Here is a 20,642-nt window from a genome sequence, read left to right as displayed (position 1 = left end):
TTCGCTCTAAGCAGAATTAAAGCACAACCTGAATATCAAATTAAAATAGAAGAGTGTTATTTAGTTTCTACACAGTTACTTAAAAATAATAATTTCAGTTGAAAGTAAAATAGAAAGTAAGACTGTGATATATTAGAAGACCTGATATTAAAATATAGGAGCGTGTGTCTTGCATGCAAATTACTGTACTCAGTTTTTAAACTGTCATACAAAACGATGGCGACAACTACCTCATTAAGAAAGCACCTAAGTCGGCAAACAAATCGCAAACTACTGAAGAAAGAGTCGAGAACATAAGCGTGCAGTCTTAAAGAATGCTTTTAAAAAATTCGGAATCTTCACTAAAAATTAGCCTTCTAAATAAAAGAAATCCCATCATTTGCAAAGCACATGTTTCCAATGTCCTCTCTCCTACTCTCGAAATTCTTCCAAACTTAACTTTGAAAATAATTTTGAGTGTATACTTGCGTTTTTTTCACGATGGATCTTCATATTTTAAAACTCAAATTATCAGAAAAATGAGAGTTGAGAGTTAAATCCCTTTCAGAAGCATCGGCCTCATTACTTTCATCGTTAATTGATTAGTAATTGTAACAAAACACTCGAAGGCTGTCAGTCTACAAAAATTGATGATTTTACGGGGGACTTTGAGTGTAAGGAATTATGTCTAAAGTTACGGATGACTTAAATGAAACGGTTAAACTGGCTGTTTTACATTACACATCATTATGACTTATTTTACATTACTATCATTATATCCTTTGCAGTAAAATTATTAAACCCCAAACAGGAAATAATTTACCAGAGCCGTGGTTTCAGCCACTTGGCCACTGAGCCAACCAGGGACCAAATGATTAAACTGTAAACATTTGTAAATCAACTGGGAGTCGAATACCAGGAATATTTTCTTTTCTTCATGGGTAACGCGAATATAATTCAGTTATCAATAAAACGTCCTCCACATAAACATCCTTCCATCCTAGCAAGCAACGCTCGTTGGTTTTCCATAATCGATCAAACACACATATTTGGCCACTGTTGGTTGGTTGATTGGTTTGTTGATTAGGTTTTATGGTGGTGGTAGTGGATTTTATGGGGCAAATCTTAATAGATTATATGCGCCAAATATGATAAATACTTCTACACGTAATTTATGGCCAAACACAGGTTTAAAATAACGGGAGGTTTATAAAACCAAATAAAGTAGTAAAATGATCTTAAGATGATCGCTGACTTAGATAATGATTTCAGATGTGTAAAAGAAGCAAAATTACGAAACATGAGAAACGTTCAAATACCAAGCAGAAACATCAAAATCACATCGAATTAAATTAAGAACATCTATCTCGTTCAGATAGTAAAAAAAACTGGCATTGAGCTCTTTCCCGATAATATGGTCAACAGCCAAGTCATCATTATTAAAATACTTCAGTCGAAGTCTTAAAATTTAGACATTCAATTGAAAAATGACGCACGGACAGAAAACTTTTACAAGATGAACAGACAAGTTCACTCTCAGCTTTCAAAAGATAATTGCGTGTGGCTCGAGAGTTACCATTTCGAAGATGAGATAAGATTACCTCTTTACTCTGGTTTCCAATTGCCTCCCAGTATTTCCCTACAGGTTTCAGTTGTTTAAACTTGTTACTGACATGACAAAAAGTAGCCGTTATTTATTTAGGATTTTCTTTTTGATGACTTTCTGGATATCTCTAAATGGAAGAAGCCGACTACGAAAATCTACGTCACATTTAGTTGCGATGTCTGTCATCCCATTCCGTTTGAACCCAACATGTCCAGGAATACATCAATACGTAATTTGATCACGACGGATCCGTAAGTTTAACTTTAGAAATTCAACTACTGCACGAATATCTCGTCTCGCAAAAGATTTCTAAACTTTTCAAAGTACGGTATGAGTCTGTATAAGCTATAAGCTTTCTCTGGCCTAGCGTACAAAGTTCATAATATTTAGCAGTTAGTTTAGATGTCAGAACTGATCAAGGGTGACGCAAAGATCTGCTTTCCATGTCACCAGTTACAAATGCTGTTCAAAAATGCTCAGTTGCTTTTGATTCGCCCGTAAATACCAGAATATTATTGCTATACTTATATCTGTGCTCGAGAAAAAGTTGTCCGTGTATTAACTCATTAGTGTTCCTTTTCTCCTTACGGTGGAAACCATAAAATGCTGAATTTCTGCAGACTTCCCAATGTGAGATTTCAAAATTATGTACTGTTTGGGACGACACATCACACATGGAATGTTCTTGAACCAAACACAGAGAGCTCGTCAATAAAAAGTACGCAAGATAGTCTTATAAGAGGTCACACAAATCATCAAGAGAACATAACTTAATAGGTAGTTCGGGTTGTGATAATACATTATAATATTGCAGAAAAGACAACGGCTCAAGTGTAACGAAGGTTCGTGAGAGTCAACAATAAAAGCTCTGTACAAGAGATGTCCTGAGTTTTCCAGGCCAAATTCGAAGAACAAGACCTGGTTTCAAAAACACTGAAGATCGTGTGGATCCATAAACAACTAATCAGAGCAACTAAACATAATCTAATCAGGAAGCTAATCAAAAGACAACTAAGCATAATCTAATCATAGAGCAAGCCAAATGAGACATAATTGACTGGTGCCGGACAAGCCACTGGCGCGAATATCATCGGGTATACCGTATCTCCATGTCTTATCATAAGTTTTCACTGTATCAAAAAAGACAGAAACAAGATGATTTTTTCTCAAAAGGACTTTACAAATGGATGTTTCCCAAAGAGCATGCTATCCATGGTCGTTCCTCCTTTATCGAAACTACTCTGATAAGATGATATTATGTTATTTTATTCCCAAAAATAGACTAGGTGGTTGTTTACCATTTTTTCAAACACCTTCTCACATAACTCGCAAGTGCGATAGGCCGATAATTAGAAGGATTCTTCGGGTGTTCCTCTGGCTTAGCTATAGGAATAAAACTTTCTTCCATACCCTGAGAAAAGTATACGTCTTCCACACCCGATTTGATAGAGCGAGAAGGGCAGTCAATGAAATGGGGAACAGATACTTTAGTATTTTAATACCTCCCGCCATCTAGACCCGGATTAGATCTACGTATCTGCAACAAAGATCTCTTTAACTCAAGCTTCGTAAAATCTCTATTAAGGTTCAAAGTTGGAAGAATTGCATACAATGGGATTTCTTCCAGAGCGTAACATCACAGAAAGAAATTCTGGTAGGCAATTAGAGTGCTGGAAGGAATTAGAGCAAATGTCTCATCAATAATTTTCACAATTTTTCTTTGGTTCTAATCACTCGTCATCTTTTCCCAGAAAGGAAACTGAATGATCTTTTATATACTGCATGAATTTCTGTTTCCCAAACAAGCTTACTTGGCGAAAAGAATGTTACTGATGGCACAATACGGTATTCATGTATCCAACTTTCTTTGTTTTTTCAGCACTACATAACAATTATGATTCCACCATGGTCTGGAATATTTTAGCATTTTCCTGATGTCTTAACGTACAGAGAGTGTGGCTGCCTGAACAACATTAGTAACGGCTTCCACTACATCATCTGTGAGCTCATCTTCTATCATTTCCTCTGTGAGCTCTGCAACAGAGGAGAAGAGTTCCTAATCCACTCTATCAAATGCAAAACGAAGGGATATTCAAATGCGTGTACTCTTCTTATAAAAATGAGACAAACATCCTGCTTCAAAGATCATTCTGAACACTGAATGTACAAACCGGCAATAGAAATGGTGAATAGATGGCTATATCAAGAGTGATAAATTTTCTTATAGGTTCATGGAAGTATCCTTCTTGCCCATTATTGAGGAGACAAAGGCAATGATCTTCGATAATCTGTTCAAATTGTCTTTCTCGCGGATTTGTGTTTTTCCTTTCCTATAGTAGACTACGGACGTTAAAATCCCCTATAATGAGAAAGGGTTCAGACAGCAGCTATACAAGGTCATCTAAATCTCCTTGATCAACGTGCTCATTTGAAAACAATTGAAGAGAATAGACTGAAACATAATATGCAAATTTCTATAGCGACAACTCGGAGGTTTGTCGTCAAAAGAAGTGCATTTGACGAATATTCGCGTGAGGTGAGACCTACACTTCCACTACTGTAATCCAGATCACCTGCACGATTATCTTTCCTGGTGAGAGAATACCTCCGAAGATTTGCCTTTTATTCAGGTTTCAGGTTAGTTTCTTATTCTGCCAAGAACACCGAATACAGGATGATGAGCACTGATCACATCTTTGATGCTAACAAGGTTTTGGTGGAAAACCAGAACAGTTCCGGGAGACGAGGGTGGCCATTATGAGTGAAGATAGTTTTTTTTCGGCTGAATTTTGGTTTTACGCAGAAGCATGTTTGGGAAATACCAGACTTTTCTCTACTTCTATAATATCTGAATCTAAAGATTATTCTCTACTTTTATATTATCTGAATCTAAAGATTCAGAAATCATTTCTTCAATCGAATCAAAACTAAGGCTTCTATTTTTGTTCATTGTTTTTGAGGATTATGTTTTGTTTCTTTTGAATTATCATAAGAGTTGTTTTTTCAATTTTTGTTGCTTGTAGTCTGCTACGTTTTAAATGGGAGACTTTGAGTAGTAACTGAAGCTTGAGTTGCAATCGACTGATTTCATTTTAGAGCACTGGCGAAAGAGATGTTTGGTCGAGGTAATATTCTTTCATCTTTCAACGATCCTTCTAACTTCTGAATATGAGATGCTCCTAGTAACCTTGTAAGGATCTTAAGTTTTACTAACGTTTATTTTATTTTAAATCTTTACTATCACTTCTTATTTTCTACTTCCGGCCAGAATTATAAGCGTTAAGGTTTTTATGCAAAGTTTGTCTGGCGAACGCCAAGTATTTAAGTTGTGGCTTTTTGCCAAGCGAGAGAGAGGAAGCAGTGAGTTCGAAGCAGGCCGCTTACCTTAGAAGTTTTACTCAGTTGCTGGTTGCCTTCCAGGCCAGAGGTTTTAATCCTCTTGATAACTTTTAAACGTATTGTAGTGTTCTCAGTTATCTGTACTACATACGCCTTCCTGTTAATATAAGGCCAATCTTCCACGTTTATTATTCTAAAGTTAAATTAGAGTTTAGTTTTATTTTTATACTTTTACGTTAGACCCCGAGTAGCGGGTCGGTGTATTCCGAAGTACGGAAGTTATTGTATATAGAGAAAAATAAAGGGTTTTGTATATCCTTCGTCTGTATCCTGTCTACTTACCACAATTAGTGAACATAGCTTTAGTAAGCTCTCTGTTCCGAGTCAGGTCCTTGTATGTTCCCGAAGAAGGGTAGAAGGAACATTGAACCTGATAACCTAGGCAGCTTAGATTTCCTTTTCTAATTTCCATTTTGCGCATGAGCGGGGGAAATGCCGTATGCTCGCTTTGCAATTTATACACGATGGTGTAGCGGTGTAATTTCCTCTATCGTGGCCAGCTGAACATCGCGGACATGTGAGGTAGCCACGGCACGAGATCTTAGAATGACCAAAACGTTGTCACGGAAACATCGCATAGGGCTCGAAATATTATGTCTTACCTGACAATTTATGTATTCAGTAGCCTTAATACTGTTAGGCAGATCAGGCGAGCTGAGGCTCAGGATCAAATATTTTTTGACAATTAACTGACTTTCTTTAAGCATCTTGATCCGCCTAGACGTACAAGCATTTTAATTGGCCTTTCTCGGAAACATATTTTTCTTTAGAAACAAATAGAAAGTAGATTTCCAAGATTACTGCTCGACAAATTTCAGTATTTTATGCGCTGAAACAGAATTGGCAACTTGTCGAAGTTTGGATATTCGAAGAAGAGAAGAGTGAAACTGTATCGTCAAACAAATCTCCAGAAAGGAGGGGCTTTTCGTTTCTTGGCTCACCAATGAAGGCCTAAGTATGTTTGTTTAACAAAAAAAAACTGACATCTCTTGCAGTTCATCAGAAAGACTAGATATTACTCGTACAAGAAAATGGGGCATATTACTAGACTCATTTGCATCTGCAACGGTACGTATCTTTTAGACAGCAGATATGGTATCATATTCAGTATCTTATGTCTGAATTCCATTGCTCTGCGCTTTTTCCATTGTGATAATTTGTATTTGTTGAAGCCATTATGAAATAATGAAAGATTAGGGTCCGACAATCTCGAAAGCGGGAACTACCGAAAGCTTATCCCCAAGTCGCCGACACCAGTCGATTGACACCCATGAGGTCAACAAAGTGCCTCCCGTTTATTTGAAGCAGAGGCCAAAGTAATGTGTTAACAGTATCTTGCCCCTACCAGGACCCCTCCTTTCTAACCTACACGCACGGCAGACGTACGGGCAGTTTTTTTTCACTACTCAAAAACTGGAGACCAGAGCTGTAACGGCCTTTTATGACGAGCTCCAACCTCTGAAAGAGAAACTACAAAGGAAAGAAAGAGCAAAACTTTATAGGAAAGAATAGGGGAAACGGAAAGAGGAGAGATCACTGGGACTCCGATATCGTGATATTTGTCTCACCAAATCGACGAACCTGAGGTACCTGAAAGGTTAGAGTACCTCTGGATTGCCTCACCTGTACTCAGCATTAGTGAGACTCTGAGTGGGATTGGGGATTGTGTTTTATGACTCCATACAAATGTAACAGACATAAAAGCACCGCCCTTATAAATAGGGAAACTAGTAGGCCCACACCAGAGAATTGACATTTCAAATTTCCATAGAGTATGGAAATTGCATTTTTTTAGGTGCAGACTATGGGAAGTTCTGATTAAATTATATGCTCTAGAACAGGAGTTCTCAACCGGAGGTTCGCAAGAGAAAAATAGGTCTTACGCAAAGAAGTAAATTATTTTTAACTATTAAATTCAAAAATTAAAACCCCAACATCCTGATTGAATTTTTTCTCTAATACTCGTAAATTTATGCGATCCGAACTTTGTTCAAGCGTGGTGGTGGTACTAGTACTTTTTAGTGGTGGTACTAAAGGTTTTCAATTTTTGTTTAGATGGTACGCGTTAGTCAAAACGTTCAGAACTGCTGCTTTAGAAGATTTATAATTTACTGATATTTGCATTAAAACAGTAGTGCATCACTTTCATTATGATTATACGTAGTTCGAATTAATTTTAGAAAGAGTAGGGATAAAGTCTTAGTCTTAAGACAATTTTAACTTTTAATAAGAAATCGCTATCTATTTGACACATCGGCAGGAAAATATTTGGAAAAAAAGCTGTGAATATCTGTAATTAAATTTAATTTAATGATTATTAATTAATACATGTCTCTGAAATTGTAATTTAAAATATGGCCAAATGTAATTACTTTAAAGTTTTGAAAATACACAATGTCTCTAGCTATGCAATAATTGAAATTTAAATGCATTACCATAATTTAAAAAACATACACTGTTACGCGAGAATTTGGATTTTACTTTTTTTATAATTTAATAACATATTTTTCAGTGTTTGATTGAATCGTTTGACTATTATGCCGCTATATTTTAATTTTATTTAAACGAAATAATTCTACTTTTATAGGATGTTTGCACCTAAATCAATAAATCAGGGAAACATATTTAAATGCTATCTGGACGTGCTTTCACTGACACGAAACTGGCTGTTATTTCGAAACGTATTAATTCCCAGTAAATTTAATAGTTGTTTTCTTTTATAAGAGATTAAAGGTTAATTATTTATGCCAATAATTGAAACTTAACTGCTGATTTCTTAAAAGATAAGTTATTATTTACATTCATGTATTAGTGTTTATTATGAACAGGATATTTTGCATATACTTTAAGGATAATATACCTTTTTCTTCTGGAATATAAAGAAGTTGCAACCCACAGATCTCTGGAATTGTTGGGCTTTCCTTGAATATAGAGAGATCCTTTTATCGCAAGTAACTTCTTTTGTACGTAAGGTCTCTCTTAGACGTCCTATGCATCAGAGATAGACACTGATGATTCCATTTTAGAGACGTTGCGTAACTGCTACTTTTCTAAGACCCTTGCATTCTTTGTTTCATTTAGAAATTCGAAGCGTTGACCGATCCATTTTAGACGGTACAAACCTACATATTCAAAATTCTTAATCATAGTCAAAATACAGAGTTTTCCCATTTTTAAACGCGCAACGTAATGACGTTAATTATAGAATTTAAAGTCATTTTTTTCGTGAAACATTAAGTGAGATGCTCTTTCCGTGACATAATTAATGGAATGCTAAACTGCATTCAAATAGCAAACATACAAATATTTTGTTCTTTTGCTCGTTAAGTTCTGAAACATTTATTACCCTTATTTTTGATGCATTTCCTTTGCTAGATCCTCTTAATTTATATATTATATTATAAAATATAAATATTATTATATTATATTATATTATATTATATTATTATATTATATTATAAAATATAAATATTATTATATTATATTATATTATATTATATTATTATATTATATTATAAAATATAAATATTATTATATTATATTATATTATATTATATTATATTATATTATATTATATTATATTATATTATATTATATTATATTATATTATATTATATTATATTATATTATATTATATTATATTATATTATATTATATTATATTATATTATATTATATTATTTTATTTTATTATACATAGATATATATATATAGCTACTTACTATAACATCTGAGGACTCATGATATGTTAGGGATCTGTTTACAAACCTCAGCATGAAATTAAAGTTTTTCATTTTTAGTAATGTATAATATTTAAATATGCAGTAAGTAGGCTTTAAAACGTTGCTTCCATTGAAAAGGGGTTAACGTTATTGCCTGTAGAGGAAATACTTATTCTTTCCATAATTTATTGCTTACTGAATATTTTCCTAATGCATTGTCATAAACTGCAAACAGAATGAACAGACATCGTGCCAGTACTGTGATACTTATAACTAATACACTAATGCAGAACTGTAGTTCCATGAAATAAATCTCTTAACGATGTAGGTGTCATCCATAATCGCTACAGCCGAAAGCCCGATATTCATCCTTTTCTTCCTAACCCAAAATCAAACAAATCATCACGATGATCTCCAATGCATTTCTCTTAATCCTCCGCAGGGCGATATATTCTTTGCTTATTTTCCTCCTTTCCATCCATCGGTAAAGGCAATGCACATGAATTTTCCTTATCCATGGTGTTTATGAAAATGAAAAACTATTTTGCATGTTGCATTTTCTGAATAAAGATTTATTTCAATGAACTGGACAGACTGTCATTTATTTTTTTAATCCGATTTTTTTCTAAAAAAATTCCATTCGTCGACCACATCACGAACAAAAACACCACACGAAAACAAAAGCCTTGGCAAACGCATCATGGCTTGGTGAAGGATTTCACTCTATTCAACCAAAATTAGCATTCCTGATTAAGGACTGATGTTAGGTTTCGCAACACTTCTCTTTTGTTACCTTACTCAGGGCCTCACAAAGTGTCGACTATGGCATTATATCTAAGGAAGTTCACTAGTTCCGCTGCGTCCGAATTCTAAACCGTTTAATTACTCCTGGTATCTATCATGCACCCTCTCAATGCAGTTAACATTACTGAGCCTTTCACATCATTTCTGACAATTCTCAAACCATTTGCATTTGAAACAGGAAATGACCTTTTCCATTAAAATTTTCTTTAAATTTTCTTCCTCTTTTACAATCTTAAATTTAATCCTGATTAAAGAAGAACATATACTAATCGAGAAAAACGAGTTACAACCGTAAGTTTCCACTTTAATTAAATTGAAAATAACGGACTATAAAAGAAATTATTTTCAAAATTTTACATGTGGAGATATTTTAGTATTTGAAATTCCTCTGATGAATTTTGTATTAAAAAAATAAAACAAACTAAAAACTGACAGCATTTCTGAAGTAATTATTAGTGAGAGACAAACATCCTGAGATACGTAACCAGATTAATTACAACTTACAATTACAACAGCAATTAATAGAATGTCTCGTTCTTATTTACTAATAGCAATAAAGTTACTGAAGAATTATTTCATTTTATTTGAGCCCGCAGGCCAGACATAAAGTGGTACCCTGCGCATTATTCACTAATAGGAACCTTGGTTGGCACCTTGGCGACAATCTGAATACCGGAAATTTCAGTTGTCGATTTGGTGCTGGGGATTTTGATTGTTCGTTTCCTTCAATGATAAAATTCCTCCAATGTAATTGTTTTGTTCATTAACAGTTTTTTCGACATACACAGTTAGTGTTTCTTCGAAAAATTTTATTCTTGGTAACATCTTGCAGCAAGAACTAAAAGTAAATTGTACAACTGTCGTGTAAAGGTGATCTCTCTTTCTTTAAACAAATGTCTTATTCTTATTTTTACCATCTGTCTATACTTTGCAATTCTGAATTTCCACGGTTCGTTTCCTTCAGAGATATATAATTTCATTCTATACAAAGGACAACCTTCTCATCAGCTATACTCTGGAGTACTTTTCATACATATACTTTTCAGCTATACTCTGGAGGCTAATTTTCTTATTTTTCAAGTCAATGAATACTGATACTTTGATCCGGGTTCAAATCCCAGAAAACGAACAGATTGCATGGCGTTTTCGCGGTTTTTTCTCATGTGTAATGTGGATACGAGCCAGTTTCGCTTAAAATACTCTCCCCAATGGCACCTGTCATTTTAGACCAATAGCCTCCGTGTGCTTTGAAATTATCAAATAAACCATACATTATTTCACAGATCTCACGAAAGAACAAGTGACCTCATGGAAAAACATCGGCTTCAGAACACCGAAAATTAACAACATTATTACCAAAAAGAAATTGGAAGATATTTACTGCCAAGTTATCACCTTAAGTTCGAATCGAAATTCTTGGTAGATGTTAATACATAAGTAACTATATCATTCTTTTTCGAGAGACTTATGAATAAAATATAATATTTTATTTCTGAATACTGATGAAAAGCATAAATCATTCTCTTTTTCATCATTCTTCATTTTGATTCTGACATCATAAGTACTTTCACGCTGTTCATGATGTATAATGAAAATGAGGAACTGTTTCCCTTATAAAGCTACTCCACCAAATCACCGTTCTTCTTGGCGATATAGCCCAAGAGTGCTTTATTAGAATTAACCAAACCATAAATTAATGGAATGAATAATGAATACGTTTTTCCTCATTAAAGTCTCATGGTACTCGAAATACTTTTCAAGCAATATAAGTTAAATTAGGTTATTTAATACAGCAAAAATCAATCGATAGTTACGTACTTCAGGACGGATATCTCGGTGGAGAGCTTTACAATAGAACCATCTTGCATTCATATAAGCTATATATATAAGAAATCTATCAAAAAGGCAATTTATTTAGGTTATTTTATACGGGAAAGCATTCAAGTGCTATCGCCTCTTAAGAAAGATGCCTTTGTGGACGCCTTTTAAGAGAATTGGCTCGCATACTTGAACAAACCACCATGCACCCAGCCATTCAGCCATCGTAAACTAAACGTAGAACGTATTATTTTGCTTGGTGGAATCTAAATGTCGTGAAGTTTAACATGAAACTATTTCAGAGCTTGATTATTGTAAGTGTCTGCTGAGTTTTTAACTTGAAAAACACAATCAAATATTTATTTTCCCTGTTGCATTTAGCAACAGACCAAATATTGATTCCTTTGAATTTTCTCAAGTTGCACTTAAAAGTAAAATCTTTTTTGAGTTAGGGCTTCATCTATAAAAGGAAATGTAATTTTGCCTCAATATTCTTGCTTTTGTAGTATAATACACTGCTCGACATTGAAAATGCAACACCAAGAAGGAGTGGTCAGAAAGTGATGAAATTTGTAAAAAAGACTGAGACAGCAAGCAACAATAAGTGATCTTTATTTCAAAATGATAGTCAGAATACAGAGCGAGAACGGCTTCGGCTCTGTAGGTTGTAGGACGAACGCGGACAGCGATGTACGAAGAAACACGTCTATGCTGTGGGATCAATGGCAGTCTTCTTAACGGACGCCGTGAGTGCAGGCCATGTTCAACCAATCGACGGGATATGGCTCTTGTCGACACGGGAACATCCAGGGTATTTTGCACATGCTGCAGAATCGCGGTACAAGCGACTTGCGGCACCGCCACAGCTTGTCGGCGCATGCGTCGATCCACGTGTGCTGATGTCACTCTGGCTGCACCTGCACCTCCTTCTTCCCACATTTCCTTGTTCCAACCATGTTCGCCATAGCCGATGCACCGTGCTCGCATCCATGTGGGTATGAGCTACGATTTGACGTAAGGACCAACCCGCCCTTCTCAGTCCGATCACCATACCCCTGTAAAATCGTCTATCTGCTGGAATAGCCTTCGTTGACGGCGGCCTGGCATGCTCTTCTATTACACGTATCTTCCGGGACAAAAACCAACTTTCTTCGATAATTCGTCTGGCAGAAATTAACGACACGAATATTGCCCATTCTGCAAATTCCTTCCCTTATATCTTACTTCACGTGCGTCGGAGAGCTTCGCATTTCACATCATTCGCATAACTCAGTGACGTGCGTCTACTTTAAAATTTGCACAAATTTCTGATAACTCCTTCTTGGTGTTGCATTTTCAATGTCGAGCAGTTTATGAACCAAACGCGTACCTGTCAAATTTGTGAGACTGAAATTAAGAAGATTTGAAAAAATTGCAAAATAAAAAGCGTAAAAGGAATTTTTCAGAGAAAATTAACATATCTTTGAATCAGGGCTGTGGAGTCGGAGTCATGGAGTCAGAATCGGAGTCGGGTAGATTTTTGGGTAAAAGGAGTCGGAGTTGGAGTCGCTAAAAACATGTCGACTCCTACTCCAGTTTTTGTTGAACAGTTTGAATTTGAAATGAAATTAAAGACAAACTGAGTTAATATCTTTATTTATGTTTTGGTTTATTATATTACGGCAAAGCACTCGAGGGCTATCTGCCTTAAGGGAGGGATGCCTTCGTGGAGGACTTTCTAAGGGAAACTGGCTCGTATAAACGTTACACATGGGGAAAACCACAAAAACGCCCATGTAGCCAGCCCGTTCGCGGGATTCGAACCTCAGACCGAACTACCGGTGTTCAGCGACTTAACCGCTCGGCCGCTGGTGGGCTCTTTTATTTATGAACTATATACATTAATAAATAGTTATTTTCTATTTTATTGACATATTAGTAAATAAATATAAGGGAGCAGGATGTATGCGATATTTGCCATTATTGATTAAATTGATTCATTTATTTACTAATCTCATTGGTGAATTGAGGTAAGCAGCAAGAACTCCCAAAACTAATGCCATTCTTAGAAAGCGAGCAGGAGAAGGAGCAACGCAATGGAGAAGTACATATTTGATTATATAAGTGGTTGTTAAGATTAAGAACTTTTTCAGAAGATGTAAATAACCCTAATATTTCACTAACAGAAAGACTGTGGAATGATCTTGCAGAATTGGAAACTCTTCTTTCTATACCGTATATAGCCACCAAAAAACTACAGTCTGAAGAATCAACAAGAGGCAAGACTGGAAGAATGCGATGTTGGTGTGTGCGAACCTCGGACCGAACTACCAGTGTTCAACGACTTTACCGCTCGGTCGCTGGTGGGCCCTATTGCAGAAGGAATCATTTCTTCAGTGAAGATAAGAGAAACTAGTTTGCTAGAGAATAAGATAACGTTGGGTTCAATACATGTAGATCCAAAACGCCGAATTTTGTTGGATGACAAACAAATTAAAAAGGCAAAGAAACCCATCTATGAACTTTCTGAGGAGGGTTATTGAAGAAGGTGTGTGCGTGTGTGTGTGATTATGGCAAAGCCTTGAGGGCTATCTGCCTAAAAGAAGGAATGCCTTCGTGGAGGACTTTCTAAGGAAAACTGGCTCGTATACACGTTACACATGGGGAAAACCACGAAAACGCCCATGCAACCAGCCCGTTCGCGGGATTCGAACCTCGGACCGAACTACCAGTGTTCATCGACTTTACCGCTCGGTGGCTGGTGGGCCCTATTGCAGAAGGAATCATTTCTTCAGTGAAGATAAGAGAAACTAATTAAGACACAATAACACGCCGAATAAATACTAATTCAGAAGTCAAACAACAAAAATCAGCGTTATACAACGCTGATTTTTGTTGTAGAGAAACTAGTTTGCTAGAGAATAAGATAACGTTGGGTTCAATACATGTAGATCCAAAACGCCAAATTTTGTTGGATGACAAACAAATTAAAAAGGCAAAGAAAGCCATCTATGAACTTTCATTAAGAATGAAATTATTCTCAGAACAACTGGAGTGTTCAAATCAGGACAGTCAAACTGCAGATACTGCTACTGAGTATCTATCATCTTCTTCCACTGATGAACTAGATTTTGAGAAATATTTGGATAATATTGAAAAGGCTAAGGCAAAGCGAATGAAAATAAAGAACCAAGAGCCTTTCGATATAAAAGTGAAAAAAATACAAACAAGATTTATACACGGCCTTTGAAGAAATAGAGAAATACGATTGCTCTTGCAAGACACCTCTTTTAGAACTTATAAAAATCTATCCTGAAAAGTTAAAGAGGAAGTAGCTGTAACAGTAACAGCTCTTCTTCCTACTCAAGTCAATGTGGAAAGACTCTTCTCAATTCTGAAAGTTTATGAAATCGTAACTATGGTCCTCTAACAGAGTTGCCGAAGTTTTACTGTTTCTTAGAAATTACTAATGCCAGTTTTTCCATTTCATAATAAATGATAATTAATATAAAAAATTTGCTATGCATCAATTTTTATCTGTAACATCTACTACTTCTTTTACATTAAAAAAGTAAGCTGTTTACATATTTACGTATATATATATGAAGGTGTCGGAGTCGGAGTCATTAAAATTCCAGGAGTTGGAGTCAGAGTCGGAGTCGGTCATTTTCCCTACCGACTCCACAGCCCTGCTTTGAATAACTTTAAACGCAGAGGAAGAAAGATACTTATAAAAAGTGGAAAATTCGACAAATGAAACTTATATTTAATGTAATAATAATTAGAGTAGACTTTTTCATGGTTTTACTGAAAAGTAATTCGGAAATTGCACTTTGTAGCATTATGTCGTTAAAATTTCGGAACTGAGATACTTAAATGTAGCCGAAATGAAAATTAATGACGTTTTATATACAAAAACGTTTTATTATAATGATATTTTTCTGAAAAACTTAATTTTAATATGCTATCAGTTTAATTATATCTAACAGCGGTGTTATTTAAAAAGAAATTTTCGAACCTTCAAGCCCATAACGCAGAGGAAGAAAGATACTTATAAAAAGTGGAAAATTCGTCAAATGAAACTTATATTTAATGTAATAATTAGAGTAGAATTTTCATGGTTTTACTGAAAGGTAATTCGGAAATTGCACTTTGTAGCATTATGTCGTTAAAATTTCGGAACTGAGATACTTAAATGTAGCCGAAATGAAAATTAATGACGTTTTATATACAAAAATGTTTTATTATAATGATATTTTTCTGAAAAACTTAATTTTAATATGCTATCAGTTTAATTATATCTAACAGCGGTGTTATTTAAAAAGAAATTTTCGAACCTTCAAGTCCATCAGCGGCTGAGCGGTAAAGTCACTGAATACTGGTAGTTCGTTCCTTAGTTCAAATTCCGGCGATCGGGTTGGCTGCGTGGATGTGTTTGCATTTGCCCCATGAGTAACGTGTCTACAAGCCACTTTACCTTAAATAGTCCTCCATGAAGGCATCCCTTCTCTTATAGAAATAGCTCTCAAGTCCTTTTCCATAATCAAAAAAAGCCAAATCAATTTCAAATCATTGAAACAAATTTTTTGCAGACTAATTGATCTAAAACTGTCAGAATATTGAGAAGTGGACAAATTTAGTGCCACACAAGAAAGAATTTATATTCCGAAAAGGAAGGAATCGTTTTTAAAGCAATTAAAAAGAAATTAAAAAGTCAACTCAAAAGTCTTCCCAGAGTACGCGCTTTCGATGCACATCTGGAGACAAATCGCTAAACTGGAAAAGATTTGGAGGTTTTTCTGAAACATTTCAGAATCCGTAAAGGACGAATTATAAGCGTAAAATCATACATCTAAAATAATTTTAGCAAATCTTGCGAAAGATTTTCACAATTTGTCAGATATGCAAATATGATAAGAAATATTAATTTATTTTTTAGAAAAGGACATACTATTTGAATGAAAATGCATCCAACAAGCTCATAAGAGTAACACTTTGTAAAACCAGAAATAATAGCTCTCTTTCACACTATTTTTTTTTTTCCCTTTTTCGGTTTTAAGCTTGCAGGATTACACTTATTATTCATTTCGTTCTCTTCCATATCATCGTTCTAAAGCTAAAGTTTATCGGTAGAATATTTTTAAAAATCAGTTGAAACCAGCAATATGAAAGTTTTCAGTCTTTTCTTTCAATAATAAAATTTAAAATAAAAAGTATCTTGAAAAGAATCAAGCCGTTCTTCAACCTTAAAACAAGAGCGCGTTACATAAATTCAGAATACAGTATTTATATAAATAACTCACAAACAACTAAAACGCTATCAAACTACTGCACATAATCATCATTTTACGCTACAATATATCAACGTAGCTCTGTAGTACGCTAAAGTGTTCAAAATAAGCCCCAAGACTTTTCGTTTCTAGTTTTACTTACTTTCACAACACGTTTTTCTATTCTTATTTTTGATATAAATCGTTTACTGAAGTTTTAAATTAGATTATTTAAAACGAAACACTAAAATGAACAAATTGACTTCAAATGCTCAGTTTTATCATTTTGGTTACTGGGAGTAGCAGAATGAATCTGCAGAATGTTAAATTCATATATAACACCTAAATGCAGATGATTCTGGCCTCCATTGTTTCCAATTTTGTGAAGATGCTAATTTTATTTTGATATTTGATCTTCTGGTGATCGATGTATCTTTCCGAAATAATTCTTAAAGATACTTCAATTATTATTTTATTTAATAAATTTAACCAAGCCCTGTCTATAATTCCTGTTTAAAATAAAAGTTCAAGTTAACTGTTAATGACGGACCTCTTTTTAAAGAGAAAATTTACTTAGCGTTTGATAAAAGAAATTAAAAATTGAGGGATGAGCCTGCTAAAAAAAAAGGAAAGCTTAAATTATTTTTCAGCATCAAAAACTAAATTTTCAGTGTAAAAACTGCTTGAATCTCAAACTGTTAAACCCCAAACTGGAAATCTTCCGACTGAATACATCGAAGAATTAGGCAATATATTACAAGTTTTTCATCCCATTTCCAATTCCCAGAACCAGAAATTTCTTGTATATAGTTTTCATAAAACTTACTGACTATTCATGATTACTATGACTATTAAATTACTTTTTTACTTAAACACAAACCCAAGTGATCATCTTTCATCGAAAACATTTTTCACAAATTCGGGTACCTTGTAGACTCGTATAATTTTGTTTAAGCTAAATAATCTCATCGTACTTTCTCAGTAAAAATTTATTAATTTTGCATCTCATACGAATAAAAATGCTTTTATACATTTATTGTAAATGGGGGAAAAAAGGATTGGGACAAAATTTCAAAAATTAAATTTTAGAAATGATTAGTTTATTCCAGAGGATTTTAGGATACATTAAAAATTTTTCATTGAAAATTAGTTTCATCAGATTTAAAAGATGTTTTATCTAACTTAAAATATATTTCAGCTAACTTGAATAATCATTTTTAAATCCTTATAAAATTTTGAATAATATATATTTCCGATGTATATTGTAAAAAATTATACATTTGTGCGTAGTCAAGAAACGTAATGCATGTGTTTCTTTTTACAAAACGTTTAAAAAAATTTTTTTTGCCGTATTGAGGAAGGAAAAAAAAGTTCAGGCTAAAATTTTAGGTATACCAATATAAATGTAGAGCTCACCCAAACAAGAGTAGAACATATATAAATGATATAAAGTAAAGAACGTTAAACTATATATATATAATAAATTACGAAGTAAAGATACTATATTTATTTCAAGAAATTTTCGCTCGGTATGGCAAAGTTTCAACTAAGAATGTTCCTCAAACTCAGGAAATTTTAAATCTTAAAAAAACTAACTAAAACACATGTATAAAACTTTTATATATAGAAGCTTATATAAATTATTCGGCTTTATGAAATGCATTTTATAAAAAGGATAAAATTTTGATTACCAGGTCAAAGAATTTCAGGTAAAATTTTAACTAAAATTTAAAATCAAGTGTTTCTTCTAAAAATATTTAATTAAATCCATAAATTTCCTAATCTATTTTCCTCTAAAGATGCTCAGAAATGTTGAAGAATATGGTTTCCATATGAATAATTTTATATAAATAATTATTGCTCAGCAACATTTTTAGCAGTCTGTCTTTAGACGTTTTAAATACTGCTTAAATACTCAGCAGTTAATTAAGAATACATTATTAAAGGATAAGGCAAAAGTTGTTTTTCCAGACATAGTTAAAATTAACTGTAAAAGTATTATATAATGAACACTTATTAAACATGCATTGGATTTTTCTGGGCGTTTTTCTAAACACACTAGCTTTTCCAAATTCTTTAATTGCTGATATGCATTATCTGCAACAAATAAACTGTTTTCTAAATGTATTTAATACAATTAAATAGGCATTCATCTCAAAACTGAAAAAGCTGCTGTGTTGTTGTGGCCTCTCTCATATTACGATAGCATTCCTCTTTAGAAAAATTTATGCTCTTATTTTTTGATTAATTTAATATCCCCGCATTTTTTAGAACTGTGTCAAAGGAAACTAATATCTGAATTCTCTTTGGTAACCTAAAAAGAAAGTAGCTTTTGCAGTGAAAAAAGTCGGAAAATTGAATCGAATCACAAATCCACTCTATCACATTAATATTTAACTTATGATTTAATTGCAAATATGCATTGCTACGAAATCTGCGACGTTAAATTTTATATGAGTACTTTATAAAAGCCAGTTTTGATGCCAGCTGGCATTCGGCGAAAAAATTTAGAAATATTATTGTCCACTGATTATTCCAATGCACAAGTTTTGTAGCATTCTGTTATACGCAAATTCCTTCACAATATATTTAAAACTTAATTTTATCAATGGGCAAATAATCAGTAAACAATTATAAAAACCGAAGTTTTAAATAAACTGTTTTAAATATTTGTCTATAAATAAGCAGGAAAAAGCGACGCATTAATCTTTGCAGCCTATAAATCTCTATACCTAGCTAAATATCTCACTTCACTAGTGCCTTTGGCATTTAGGTTTATCTAATCTTTTATGCCTTAACGCTCAACATTTTTTACAAAATTCTAAACTAGCGCTTTTAGTGTTCTCTAAAAGACTTCCATCTTCCTTTACTTTGAAATTTGCTTTTTTAAAAGTTACGTTCATTTATTGATAAAATAAAATCTTTAATCATGTCTGCGTGACAAAACTTTTCGTTGTCCCGAGGCCTTTTATTATTTTTTCTAAAGATAAATTAACTTGAATTTCGAGGATAATGAAACAAAAGACAGAAAATATTTTGTGATAGCGAAATAAAAGGGGAAAGAACTGTCATGAACAAGCGCGAACACTCTGTTTCTGAAAGTAAACAAAGTCCTCACCCCCTACCCCTGAGGCATGAAAGTGTCGCGAGTATTGAGAGAGTGACAGAACTTACCTGACTCGAATGCGAGCGGTTCTCTGTGGTTCGGAGCCAAGAGCAGCCGAATGAGATGCCTGTATGCAGACCGTGGCCTAAGTGGCTCGAGAATAAGGAAAAGAGCGCCTCCTCCCGGAAACCCTAGAAAAGCGGCTCCACGTTTCAGCTCGCTTTCACATAATAACTTAGAACTCTTTGCGGAATCTTTCTGCCGACACAGAGAAGGGTTGCCCCTCACTTCCCAGAATTCCCGCTCGTAGTGCTTGCTGACGACCGAAAGCATACCGCGTGGGTTTGATTGCGCCGCTTAAGTAGCGCTGCCAGCGGATAGGTGCGTTTTCTCCCGACGGCGGATCAACATCTACACTGCGGTTTGACAGGACACGATTTCCATATAGTCTAGAATCCTATAACTATTAAATGCTAAATCTCCAGTTTTTAACCAAAATATCTCTAATATAATTTCTCTCTGCTTTCATTAATTGCTTGTTTCGTTGCCTCTCGTGCTTTAGTTGATGACTTTCTTGACTATTCACATACCAACAAGACTGCGAAGACGATTTGCTGTTACAATTGGTTTGATTTATTTGATTGTGGCAAAGCACGCGAGAGCTATTTTCCTTAGAAAAGGAAAGCTTTTGTGGAGAACGGCCTACCAGTAGCCGAGCGGTAAAGTCACTGAACACTGGTAGTTCGGTCCGAGGTTCGAATCCCGCAAACGGGCTGGCTGCATGGGCATTTTCGTGGTTTTCCCCATGTGTAACGTATATACGAGCCAGTTTCCCTTAGAAAGTCCTCCACGAAGACATCCCTCTCCTTAGGCAGATAGCCCTAGAGTGCTATGCCGTATTTAAATAAACCAAGCCTTTCATAGAGAACATTCTAAGGAAAATTGGCTCGTATCTACGTT

At 34.4% G+C, this 20,642-nt stretch overlaps 1 protein-coding gene across 2 annotated transcripts in view; it reads right to left on the bottom strand.

Annotated features, from left to right (window-relative positions):
• Nucleotides 1-19,993, bottom strand: part of Gycalpha99B (guanylate cyclase 1 soluble subunit alpha 2) — a 424,202-nt gene extending 404,209 nt beyond the window's left edge. For both annotated transcript variants that reach the window (XM_035359312.2, XM_085809001.1), the window contains exon 1: nt 19,751-19,993. The gene's annotated coding sequence lies outside the window, so the exon portion shown is untranslated. The remainder of the gene's footprint in view (nt 1-19,750) is intronic.
• Nucleotides 19,994-20,642: the final 649 nt, after the last annotated feature.

Source organism: Stegodyphus dumicola, chromosome X2 (assembly GCF_044657685.1).
Source record: "Stegodyphus dumicola isolate Sdum_Otavi_A_Nest chromosome X2, ASM4465768v1".
NCBI lineage: Eukaryota > Metazoa > Arthropoda > Arachnida > Araneae > Eresidae > Stegodyphus > Stegodyphus dumicola.
Note: the sequence above shows the minus strand (reverse complement) of the source record. Positions and strands in the feature narration are given on the sequence as shown.